Consider the following 13,309-nt stretch of genomic DNA (forward strand, 5'->3'; position numbering starts at 1 on the left):
CTGAACTGACATGCATTATCTACACACAGAAGTAGAATCTGGGAGTCATCAATTAATTTTGAACAGGAGCATCTCATTTTTATACTTTTTTAACACATGTGGTTTAGAATTTCAATAATCAAACCATAATGGGTTGAAACTACCAAGTTGGCTCACCAAATCTTTGTGTAGACGAGATTAGCATTCAATAACGTGCTGACTAATCTCACTCGCCCTAAACATATTACTTTCGGATTTGACTTAAATAGCTAAGTTATCTCTTTCTTTGCCCAAGCCAATCCCCTCCCTCCCTTCCTTTTACAGTGCCATCTTTTCTTCTTACTCAATATTATCAAACCAAACCACAAATCCAATTAAGCTGTCTTGATGCCAAAATCTCTGCTCCTGGAGAAATGCATCATGCAGCACATCTAGGTAAGTGAATTAAAAAAGCATCCAGGCAGGTATCTGGTGAATGTCTCAGTTCATCCTTGCATAATAAACTATCTTCTCCTGCTCATTCATTTGTCAGTCACAGTAACTAAGGATTATTATTTGCTGAATGTACGTGACACCAGCAATTTGCAAAGTCTGTTGGCAAGAAAATCAGGTTAGAATGACAGAGTGAGAAATTAAGCAGAAGCCTGATGTAATTAGCTACAACAATCAGTGCTCTAATTTCTGATTTATTGTTTCCTGTTTTCCTGCTGCACTCCACTCTGTGTATACTGTATGTGCTTCATATAGGTCAAACAATTGCCTTATCAGTCCTGGCAAAGCGAGGGGTCAGAGTTAACAATATTTATTTAAACATGCAGGATGCTTCCCACTGCAATTAGGAAATAACTATTACTAATAGGTCTTTGGCACTACTTCCTCATTTATGCAGTTTTGGGGAGAAAAAAAAGAAACAGAAACAAGAAGGAATTGGGATTCATTTCCTACATATGCACAAGAGTTGGTTTCGCTCTCCTTGTGAAAGAATTTCCCTCACTTTCAAAAAATCTGCGATTCCAAATGAGCCAAACAAATCATTATTGTTACAGCTGAATATTCATAAAAATATGGAAAAAGTATCCTTCTTAATAATTAATGCAGTTTAATTTTCAAATCTCTGTTAAAAGATTATTATTGACCTCCTCTTGTAAACTCCATGGAGAATTTCTTTGCTTTCTGTCATTCAACCACAAACATAAGTTGGAATTAGTCATTCTTTCCATATTTAAGAAAGCATTCTTTAAAATTGCATGTAGGATCTACTTTGGAAGAGTAGTTCCATGAGCAGTTTTAAATTCAAAATAGGATTTTTAAAAAGAAACCTCTAAAATCAAACAATAAACTCCTATAAGATAAAAATACCACTGTACTTAACTCAAAATAATGTTTGCATTTCTGAAAAGATAAATAGAACTCAAGTCAGTGTAAATTCAAATGAAATTTTTGTCACTGGCCATGTAAAGAACAATGTGATAGGTCATCTTGAAAAACAAATGAACTGGATATGATGAAATGAATATTTTTGTTTTTATTCCTTTCTTAAAAACAATTTTTAAGTTTTTATTTTAATTCCAGTCAGTTAACACACAGCATCATTTTAATTTCAGGTGAACAGTCTAGTGACTCAACAATTCCCCATGTTTTTATTATTTTAATTTCAAAATTTTACAAATCCAGTGCTCCCAAGAGCACTATATACCCACAAGAAGATGAAGCAGAGTCTTTACAAGGCCTTCAGGGAGGCCTCAGCTGACTGCAGAGTAATATGGGAATTAGAAGGACAGCATTGGGTATTCAGGAGACCTGCATTTTTATCTAGGCCATTTCTTTCATTAACTAGTGGTCTTGAGCAAGTCATTTGCCCTCTCTAGATTTCAGTTTCCTTAGAGATAAAATGAGAAGTTTAGACCTGATCTTTAAATCCTTTTTTAAAAAGATTTACTTATTTATTTTAGAGAGAGAATCTCAAGCAGGTTCCCCACTGAGCACAGAGTCTGACCAAGGAAGGGTGGGGTGGGGGGCTCGATCTCACAAACCTGACATCATGACCTGAGCCAAAATCAAGAGTCAGGGCTTAACCAACTGAGCCACCCTGGTGCTCTATTCTTTAAATCCTTTTTATAACAAAAATTAGTATAAATCAAGCACTTATGCTCTGTGTCAGGCATTATACTAAATCTTTTAGAGCCCTGCCTTTTTTTTTTTTTTGCTATTAGTACAACTAAATTAAACACATAATCAAATTCAAATTAAATTAAAATCTAAAACATTATAATGGAGAAAAGAGGGGCATTATATACTTATAAAACACATGAGGAGAAAGATTGTATTATATTTGCCCATATTTCTGCTCTTAACATTGTTCTGTCCTTCCTGATGCTCCATGATTCCTTCATTTGTCATTTCCTTCTCATTTGAAGAACTTCCTTTAGCTGTTCTTAAAGGGTAAGTCTGCTAGTGACAAATTCTTTTAGTTTCCATTCATAAGAGAATGTCTGGATTTCCTCTTCATTTCTAGAGGATAGTTTCCTCGGATATACAATTCACTGTTGACAATTCTTTCCTTACAAGTTGACAGACATTCCATGTTTTTTAATTCTCCGAATGGTCTATGGAATAGGAGCTCATTATCTCTGCTTTACAGATGAGAAAACTGAGACTGAAATTCAGTGACTTGCCTGAGGTTATTCGGTTGGAATGAGACCCAGGGATCATTCCAAACTAGGTTAATTAGTGCTCAAGTGCTTAAACTTTTGGTTCTGCAGCCTCATCTTGAGCTCTTAACATATTAAGATTCTAATCAAACATACATACAGATCCATGGAAATCAATACTATACCTTATCTTAAACCAAAATGTAGAAATCCACAAAGTTCTGCCCAAATAAGATGGAATACCTTAATGTGTGAGCCTCCAATAGTATTTGTATCTAAGAATAGTTCCATGAAAATGCCAATAAGGAGTTCCAAACATATAGCATGAAATCAATCACTAAATAGTTGCTAAGCACCTACTAGGTTCTTAATTCAGAATTCTATCCTATAGAAAGGTATAGACATCTAAAATGCATCCTCTTCTCCCAAGAGATTAATGATTCAGTTGGAGTTATAATCCATGTTATACATTTGTTTACGATAAAATTTGAGGTACACATAAAAAGTGCTGAAGGATTTCAACTCTCAGAGCAAGAACAGTCAGAGGCAAATAACCTATGAGGTAAACGAATATAATCTGAATTAATGGCAGTGGGAAAGAAGAGCTTTACTGGGGAAAAAAAAAATGGCAGGAAGATGTTGGATAAGAGATTGAATAGAGAGAGGAGTGTTTACAAAAGTCTATAGTGTTCAGGCCTGAGTGGTGAGGACTAAGCAGACAGAGTCCAGTGGTATTTAGCGGAACACCTATGAGGATCTCCTGATCAAGGCTGACCTTCAAAGACATGTCTTGAAGGGGATGCCTGAGCTAAGTTTTGAGGGATAAATAGGTGGTATCCAAGTGAAGAACCAAAGTAAGAGTATCCTGAGGCACAAGATAAAGCATGCTTGAAGGTGAGATATACCACTGCATGTTAGGGGTTCTGAAAGAAGTTTGTACCAGGTGAAGTATGGGGTGCTAGAATATGTGATGGGAAAAAGAACACTAGAAAAGATACTGGACAAAGTCTTAAAGAGTCTGTTATATCTTCATCTGAAGATAATAAGGAACAACAAATGGACACTTGAGTTGCTTCCAATATCTTGGCTATTGTAAATAATGCTATAATAAACATAGGGGTGCATGTATCTTTTCAAATCAGACTTTTCATTTTCTTTGGCTAAATACCCAGTGATGGAATTATTGGATCATATAGTAATTCTATTTTCAAGTTTTTGAGGAAACTTCATATTGTTTTCCATGGTGGCTGCACTGATTTGCATTCCCACCCACAGTGCACAAGTGTTCCTTTTTCTTCACATCCTCTCCAGAGAAACAAAAATACCGCATGATTTCACTCATATGTGGAATTTCAGAAACAAAACAAATGAATAAACCGAAAAGGAGACAAACAAACAAACAAACAAACAAAAAAGACTTTTCTTTTTATAAGATTTTATTCATTTATTTGACAGAGAGAGACACAGCGAGAGAGAGAACATAAGCGGGGGAAGTGAGAGAGGGAGAAGAAGTCCTCCCGCCGAGCAGGAAGCCCGACACAGGGCCCGATCCCAGAAGCCTGGGACCATGACCCCAGCCGAAGGCAGACGCCCCACCGACCGAGCCACCCAGGTGCCCCAAAACCCAGACTCTTAAATACAGAGAACAAACTGGCGGTTGTCAAAGAGGAGGTGGGTGGGAGGACGAGTGAAATAGATAAAGGAGATTAAGAGCACACATCCGGAGGAGCACTGAGTAATGTATAGAGTTGTTGAATTATCATATTGTATATCTGAAACTAATATAACACTATATGTTAATTACATTTCAATTAAAAAAAAGAAAGAGAAGGAAGAAAAAATAATAGGGAGCAATGAAAGGAGAACATGATTGGACTTGAACCTGGGAAAGCCAGATATCCAGTGTAGATGATTATGTCACCTGCAAAGGTAGTTTTATTTATGTCTTCCCAATCCATATACCTTTTATTTTCCTTTCTTGTTTTATTGCATTAGCTAGAATTTCCAATATGATAGTTGAAAAGAAGAAGTGAGAGGAGATATCCTTGCCTTGTTCTTGATATTAGTGGGAAAGTTTCAAGTTTCTCATCATTAAGTATGTTAGCTATAGGGTTTTTTGTTTGTTTGTTTGTTTTGGGGGGATTTGGGTGTTATAGCTATTCCTTATCAAGTTGAGGAAATTCTCATGTATTCCTCGCTTATTAAGAGTATTTGTCAAGAATTGGTGTTGGATTTTGTCAAATGCTTTTTCTGCACCTATTGATATGATCATGTGATCTTTCTTTTTTGAGTCTGTTAATGTGATGAATTACATTAATTATGCTTGAATGTTGGACCAGCTTTGTATACCTGGGACAAATCTCACTTGGTTATGGGGTATAATTCTTTTTTAATACATTGTTGGATTTTATTTGCTAATATTTTGTTGAGGATTTTTGCATCCAAGCTCAAAGAGAAATTAATGTGTGATTTTCTTTTTTCATAATGTCTTTGTCTGCTTTTGGTAGTAGAGTGATGCTAACATCACAGGATGAGTTAGGAAGTATTCTCTCTGCTTTTGTCCTCTGAAAGAGATTGTAAATGACTGGTATATTTTCTTCCTTAAATGTTAGGTAGAATTCAAAAGTGAATCTGTCAGGCCCCTAGCTTTCTATTTGGGGAAGTTATTTGTTACCCACTCAAATTCTTTAATAAATATAGGCCTATTTAGTTTTTCTGTTTTTTCTTGTGTGAATTTTGGCATTGTAAGTGTCTCAAGGAATTGGCCCATTTCATCTAGATTATCAGTTTATGGGCATAGAGTTAATTCATACTATTCCTTGATTATCCATTTAATGTCCAAGAGATCTGTGGAGATGTCCCTCCTTCTATTTCTCACATTAGCAGTTTATATTGTCTTTTTTTCTTAGCCCTGCTAAAGACTTATCAATTTTATGTATCTTTTCAAAGAACAAGTGTTTGGTTTTGTTGATTGATTTCCTATTTTCAATTTCTGTTTATTGTTTCTATTCTTTATTTATTGTTTCTATTCTCTGGATTAATTTGCTCTTCTTTTTTTTTTTTTCCTTAATTTTCTAAGGTGGAGACTTAGGTTACTGATTTTAGATCTTTCTTCTTTTCTAATATATTCATTTAATGTTATAAATTTCCCTCTATGGACTGTTTTTGCTACATCCCACAAACTTTGCCATGTTTCCATTTTTATTTAGTGCAAGATATTTTTAAATCTCTTTTGAGATTTCTTCTTTGATTCTTGATTTATCGGGAACTGTGCTGTTTAATTCTCCCTGTATTTTGAGATTTTCCACTTACCTCTCTGTTACTGACTACTAACTTAATTCCATTGTGGTCTGATAGCAGACATTGTATGATTTTTATTTTTTTTCAGATTTGCTAAGGTGTATTTATCTTCCAGAATGTGGTTTGTCTTGGTTGAATGCTTCATGTGAGCTTAAGAGGAATGTCTGTTCTGTTGTTTGATGAAGTAGTCTGTAGGTGTCCACTATAGCCAGTTGATTGATGGTGTTGCTGAGTTCAACTCCGTCCTTATAGATTTTCTTCCCACTGTATCTGCCCATTTCTGATAGAGGGGTATTAAAGTCTTCAACTCTGATGTGGACTCATCTATTTCTCCTTGCAGTTCTTCCTCATATAGTCTGATGCTCCATCATTAGGCACATACATGTTAAAAGTCATTATGTCCTCTTGGAGAATTGATCCCCTTATCATTTTGTAATGCCCTTCTTTATTGCCAGTAAACTTCCCTGCTTTGAAATTTTTCTTTGTGTGCAATTAATAGAGCAACTGCTCTTTTAAAAATTAGAGTAATCATGGTATATGTTTCTTCATTCACTTACTTTTAGTCTTTGTGTCTTTATATGTGGGCTTCTTGTACACAACATATATTTGGATCTTGTTTTTTCATCCACTCTGACAGTCTCTGTCTTAATTGTTCAATTTAAACCATTGATATTTAAGGTGACTATTGATATAGTTGGATTAATATTTATCATATTTATTACTGTTTTCTATTTGTTGTCTCTGTTCTTTGTTACTTTTTGTCTCCTACTCTTTTTCTGCCTTTTAATTGAACATTTTACATAATTCCATTTTTTCTCCTTTCTTGGCATATCAGTTATACTATTTTTTAAAACTTTTTTTAGTGGTTGTTCTAGAGTTTCCAATATATATTTATTATGAGCCTAGGTGTGATTTCTAATAACACTATACCACTTCATGGACAGTGTGAGCACCTTTTAATAATGAAAGAAACCTAATTCCTCTCTCCCATGGCTTGAATCATTGTTGTCATTAATTTACCTGATTATAGCATATGGAAGGATGTATATAAATATATATGCATATATATGGCATATACATAAGCACATATAATCAAATACATTGTTCCTGAAAAAAAGAATCATATGATCATCTCAATAGACATAGAAAAATATTTAATAAATATTGATGAAAGAAACTGAAGGAGACACAAATAAATGGAAAGATATCCCATGCTCATGCACTGGAAAAAGCTAAAATGTCTATAGATTCAATGCAATCCCTATCAAGACTCCAGTGGCATTTCTTACAGAAATAAAAAAAAATACTCCTAAAAGTTATGTGGAACCATAGAAAACCCTGAATAACAGAAGTCCTGAAGGAGAATGATGAAGCAGGCATCACACCTCCTGATTTCAAGCTATACTATAAAACTACAGGAATTAAAACAGTATGGTACTGGCATAAAAACAGACAAATAGATGAAGAGGACAGAATCAAAAGCCCAGAAACAAATCCAAACATTTACACTTTAACTCACTTTTGATAAAAGAACTGAGAATATTCAATGGAGAAAAAACAGGGTCTTTAATAAATGGTGTTGGGAAAATTGGGTAGTCACATGTAAAAGGATGAAAGTTGATCCCTATCTTACACCACTCACAAAAATTGGCTCAATTAGATTATTAAAGGCTTAAATGTAAGACCTGAAACCATAAAACTCCTAGAAGAAACCAGGAAAAAAAAATCTCCTTGGCCTGGATCTTGGTAATAATTTTTTGGAAATCACACATAAAACACAAGCACCAAAATCAAAGTAAACAAGTGGGACCACATCAAACTAAAAAGCTTCTGCACAACAAAAGAAACCATCAACAACAAAATGAAAGACAACAAATGGAATGGGAAAAACATATTTGCAAATCATATATCTGATAAGGGGTTAATATCCAAAAAATGCAAAGAACTCATACAACTGTATAGCAAATTTGATAACAATAACAACAGTAATAATCCAATTCAAAAAGAGCAAAGGACCTGAATAGATATTTTTCCAAAGAAGATATGTGAATAGTCAACAGGTACATGAAAAGATATTCATCAACACTAGTCATTATGGAAATGCAAATTAAAAGCACAAGGAGCTATCACCACCTGCCTGTTAGAATGGCCATCATCCAAAAGACAAGAGAGAACAAATGCTGGCATGGCTGTGGAGAAAAGGAAACCCTTTTTGCATTTGTTGATGGGATTGTAAATTGACACAGCCATGATGGAAAAACAGTATGGAGGATACTCAAAAAATTAAAAATAGATCTACCATATGATCCAGCAATTCCACTTCTAGGGATGTAAAGGAAACCAAAACATAAATTTGAAAAGATGTCTGAACCCCCATGTTCATAGCAGCATTATTTACAATAGCCAAGACATGGTCCTAACCTAAGTGTCCATCAGTGGACAAAGAACTTGTGTGTGTGTATATATATATATATATATATATATATATACACACACACACACACACACACACACACACACACACACACACACACATACACACGATGGGATATTATTCAGCCATAAAAAATGAGAAAAATCCTACCATCTGCAACAACATGGATAGGCTTAAAGGCATTATGCTAAATGAAATAGGTCAAGGAAAGACAAATACTGTATGATCTCACTTACATGTGGAATCTAAAAACAAAACAAAATACAACAAAGCAAAAAACACCAAAGTCAGAAAAAAGACATCAGATTTGTGGTTACCAGAAGCAGGGTGTGGAGGGTGGAGAATTTGGAGGAATGTAGTGGAAATATACAAACTTCCAGGGATGAGACAAATAAGTACTAGGGATGTAATGTACAACATAATGACTAATAGAGCTGTATGATATATAGAAGAGTTGTTGATACAGTAGATTCTAAGGGTTCTCATCACAAGGAGAATCTCTTTTCTTTTTATTGTATCTGTATGAAATGATGGATATTAACTAAACCTATTGTGTTAACCATTTCACAATATATATAAATCAAACCGTCATCGCTACACCTCAAACATATACAATGAAATGACGTTTGTCAAACTGTTTCTCAATTAAACTGTTAAAAATGCAGTTACTATTATTATTTTGAACAAACTGTTATCTGTTATATCAATTAAGAATAAGAAAATTAAAAGTTTTAAACTTTACTATCTCTTCTTCAGCTCTCTTCCTTCCCTTCTTTATGTAGATCTGAGTTTCTGACCTATATTATTTCCCTCCTCTGTAAAGAACTTCTTTTAACATTTCGTGCAATGCAACTCTACTGGCAATAAATTCCCTCGATTTTTGTTTGTGTGAGAAAGGCTTTATTTCTCCCTTCTTTTTGAAGAACAATTTTTCAGGGTAGAAAATTCTAGTTGGTGGTTTTTTTCTCTTGACACTAAATATTTCACTCCATTCTCTTCTCACTTGAATGGTTTTTAAGAAGGCAGATATAATTCTCATCTTTGTTCTTCTACAGGTAGGGTGTATCTTTGCCTTCTTCCAGAATTTGTTCTTTATCTTTGATTTTTTAAAGTTCAAAAAATTATATGTCTGGTGTAGGTTTTTTTTTTGACATCTATCCTGCGTGATGTTCTCTGAATTTCTGGATCTATGGTTTGCTGTCTGACATTAACTTGGAGAAATTCTCAGTCATTACTGTTTCAAATATTTATTTGTTCCTTTCTATTTTTCTTCTCCTTTTGGAATCCCCATTACACATATGTCACACCTTTTATAGTTGTCCCTCAGTCTTTGATATTCTTTTTTCTTCCCTCCAGTCTTTGTCTCATTACTTTTCAGTTTTGGAGGTTTCTATGGACATATCCTTAAGTTGAGAGATTCTTTCCTGTCTTTTCCAGTCTACTAATAAGCCTATTAAAAGCATTATTCATTATTCATAGGGTTTCTGTTTTTTGTTTTATTGTTTTTGTTTTTTATCTCTAGCATTTCTCTTTGGTTCTTTTTAGGATTTCCATCTCTCTAATTACAATTGCCATTTGTTCTTGTATGCTGTCTACTTCATCCATTAGAGCCCTCAGCATATGAATCATTGTTGTTTTAAATTCCTGGTATGATAAATCCAACATCCCTGCCATGTCTGGTTCTGACGCTTGTTCCATCTTTTCATATTGCAGGGGGTGGGGGTTCCTTTTGGAATGCCATATAATTTTTTCCTAATAGCCACACACTATATGTACTTGGGTAAAAGGAACTGCTACAAATATGTCTTTACTAATGTGGTGGTGAGATGTGGGGAACAGAAAGTGTTCTATAGTCATATGATTAGGTCTCAGTCTTTTAATAAGCCTATATGCCTCTGGACTATGAAGTTCGCAAGTGTTTCTTAGTTTTTTCCTCCCTTCTTTGGTGGTAAAGGACATCTACAGTGGGTTGGAGATTTCCCTTCATCCACATGAAAAGTTAGAGTGATTGAGTTTAGTTTTCCCTTCCTCTAAGGCAGTTAGGCTCCAGTAATACGTGGTTCACATGACAATTTCCACACATGAGGTCTCAGTAAACTGAGACTATGAATAGTCACCTGTCTCTCCAAACTCGAGGGCCTTCGTTTGCCTTATGTTCTCATTTCTCCTTTGGATCCTAGAAGAGTTGTTGATTTTTCTGTCTGTTCACTATCCTACTTGTTATTAAGATTAAGTGGCACCTTCCAAGCTCTTTATGTGTGGAACCAGAAACAGGAAGCCCCTAGTTTTTTTATGTAAGTGATGGGGTAAACATCGGTGTCATTTCTAGAAACAATATTTATCATTAGTGAGGTACTGTTGATGTTTATACAGACACAGCTGTGACATAAACCCACACGTGGGCCATGCCAAGCTGTACTATGAAAGGCCTACATTCCTTAATTCTTTCATTTATTCCACAAATATTTACTAAGTGCAAAACAGGCTCTATGCTCTATTGAGAAAACAGTGGGGAACAATTAAGACAAATCTTTATTCTCATAGCGGAAACTCTGGAGTTCAAGGTATCTATCTATCAGAAGGTGAAAGGCCCCATGAATGATAATTGGCTGAGGTTGAGCCACCTGGGCGCAATCTTTAAGAGTAGCAAGACAGGCAAAATGGACAACATCCAGGCTGGAGTGCTAATGGAAGTCATCTAATGCAGTGTAGTTCTGGATCAGAGACTTAAATTTCTCACAAAAAACAGCCATGTCTACAAGTATGATGGCTTATGAGAATCCAGATTTAAGAAACTCTGATTCCTTTAAAACTCACTATTGTTTTGAGCTAATAGAGAAGGTCCTATGTATGAAGGGCTAAAAGTGAGGGACAGTGAAGTTTGGTGGACTGCTGTTTTCCTTTGACATTGGCAACCGGCTGCTTTTTGAAATACCCCTCAGCAGCATGTCCAAGAGCACCACAGGCAAGAATGAGGTGACACCAAATTCCACCAGAATGTTGATTCTAAAGTCTCTCTCATGGAGGTACACGTTTATGTTTCACTCTAGAGGATGATGTGGACCTGGTTGAGGACTTTGCCCAGTACCTGTTAAGATGTCCAAAATCCTGGAGGCCTGGAGATGCATTTTCCAGAAACTGCAATGTCTGACTTCTTATGGTTTTGAGAACATTTGGATCTACCTCAACTTTCTGCACCTGCACAGCAAGACCTTTGACTGTAAGATCCCCTATACCAAGATACTTAATCTCTTTTTGCTGCCCTACAAGGATCAGCACCAGATGTTCTTTGTGGTCAGCTTGGATCTTTCCAACAGGCAGGACCAAACCTATTGCCACTTCCTGGTCCTCCTTTTCTCCAAGAACAAGGATGTTTTCTTTCTTTCTTTCTTTCTTTCTTTCTTTCTTTCTTTCTTTCTTTCTTTCTTTCTTTCTTTCTTTCTTTCTTCCCTTCTTTTTCTTTCTCTCTCTCTCTCTCTCTCTCTTTCTTTCTTTCTTTCTTTCTTTTTAAGATGTATTAATTTATTTTTAGAGAGAAAGAGAGCACTCAAGAGTGCAAGTGGGGGGAGGGGCAGAGAGAGAGGGAGAGAGAGAGAATCCTTAAACAGACTCCCCACTGAGCGCAGAGCCTGATGTGGGGTTTGATCTCACAACCCTGAGATCATAACCTGAGCTGAAATCAAGATTCCAACGCTTGACAGTCCTGGCCACCCAGGCTCCTCAAAGACATTTTTTTGACTCCCATGATGAATGAGGAAGAGATGGAGAAGCACTTTGACAGACACATCACCAAGAATGTGCCAACATCACTCCAAGAGATGGTTAATTGGGTCATGAAAACACTAATGAACCACAAGCTTACAGTTCCCAGCAACTTCCAAAGGCACTCAGGGGCCTGGAGCATCACCTGCTCCTAGAAGGCAAGATCAAGCCTAATGTATCTGCTGGAGTGAGGTTTTATCCAGGCTTACAAGCCACACATGCACATCTGCTCTCACAAGATCTCTCTTGTCAACTGGACCTGTGACCTCACCTCTTGCTCCTTTGACTTTGACATCGAGACCAAGCAGGGCACTCAGTACACTGTCAGAAGCATCAAGAGGCAGATGTCTGGGAAACCGATTTTGTTAATGCAGAATGTTCAACGTCAAAAATGAAATATTGAAAGAGAGGATAAATCAAAAGATGAGCGTGCTGCCCACTTGGAGCTGATAAAGGATGCCTACTTATAGAATGCCATCAACAACAGAGAGGACTCAGGAGAAGGAACCAATAAGGCATTCAACTCAGGTGAAGAGGAGGAAGAAATGGCAGAGATGTTTGACAGCAATGCCTCTGCGAGTTCCTCCAGTAATGAGGATGACAGTGACTGGAATGAAAAGAAGAGGAAACACCTCAAAAAGATCAAGGTTCATAAGGGTTGCAAGAAGCTTGTGGAGATGGAGAAGGGCAAAGACCTCTAGGCCCCTAAGGGACATATTTATGCACAGATGCTATGGCTCAATGCTGGCTGAGAAAAGACCACATCAGAGCACCTTAGCATCAGTATTATGGATCTTTCCAAGAAGGCAAACAAGACCTGGAAGGGAATGTCCAAAGAGAAGAAAGAGGAATGACATTGCAAGGCTGAGGATACCAGGAAGGAATATGAAAAAGCCATGAAAGAATAAAAAGGAGTCCATGGTGAGTCTTCTAAGAGAGACAAGTCAAAGAAAAAGATGGGAGAGAAATCAATGCCTTCCAGGGGCTCATTATCCAAGTCATTCCCAAGGCAGCTAAGTGAGGTCTTCCAGGAAATAGCCTGTGTCCTGTGATGACAACTTTTTAGGAAAGAACAAGAGCAAAAAAAAAAAAAAAAAAAAAAAGGAAGAGAAAGCAGGATAAGGACCCTAAAGAAGAGAAACTAGCCGGTACTTCCACGGCTCGGAGGACTTCCTGACAGGGT

At 36.3% G+C, this 13,309-nt stretch overlaps 1 pseudogene; it reads left to right on the forward strand.

Annotated features, from left to right (window-relative positions):
• Positions 1-392: 392 nt before the first annotated feature.
• Positions 393-12,827, forward strand: LOC112825810 (FACT complex subunit SSRP1 pseudogene; annotated as a pseudogene).
• The last annotated feature ends 482 nt before the right edge of the window (positions 12,828-13,309 follow it).

This window comes from Callorhinus ursinus, unplaced genomic scaffold (assembly GCF_003265705.2).
Source record: "Callorhinus ursinus isolate GAN/ISIS: 27379988/994484 unplaced genomic scaffold, GSC_fseal_2.0 scaffold4, whole genome shotgun sequence".
Classification (NCBI taxonomy): domain Eukaryota; kingdom Metazoa; phylum Chordata; class Mammalia; order Carnivora; family Otariidae; genus Callorhinus; species Callorhinus ursinus.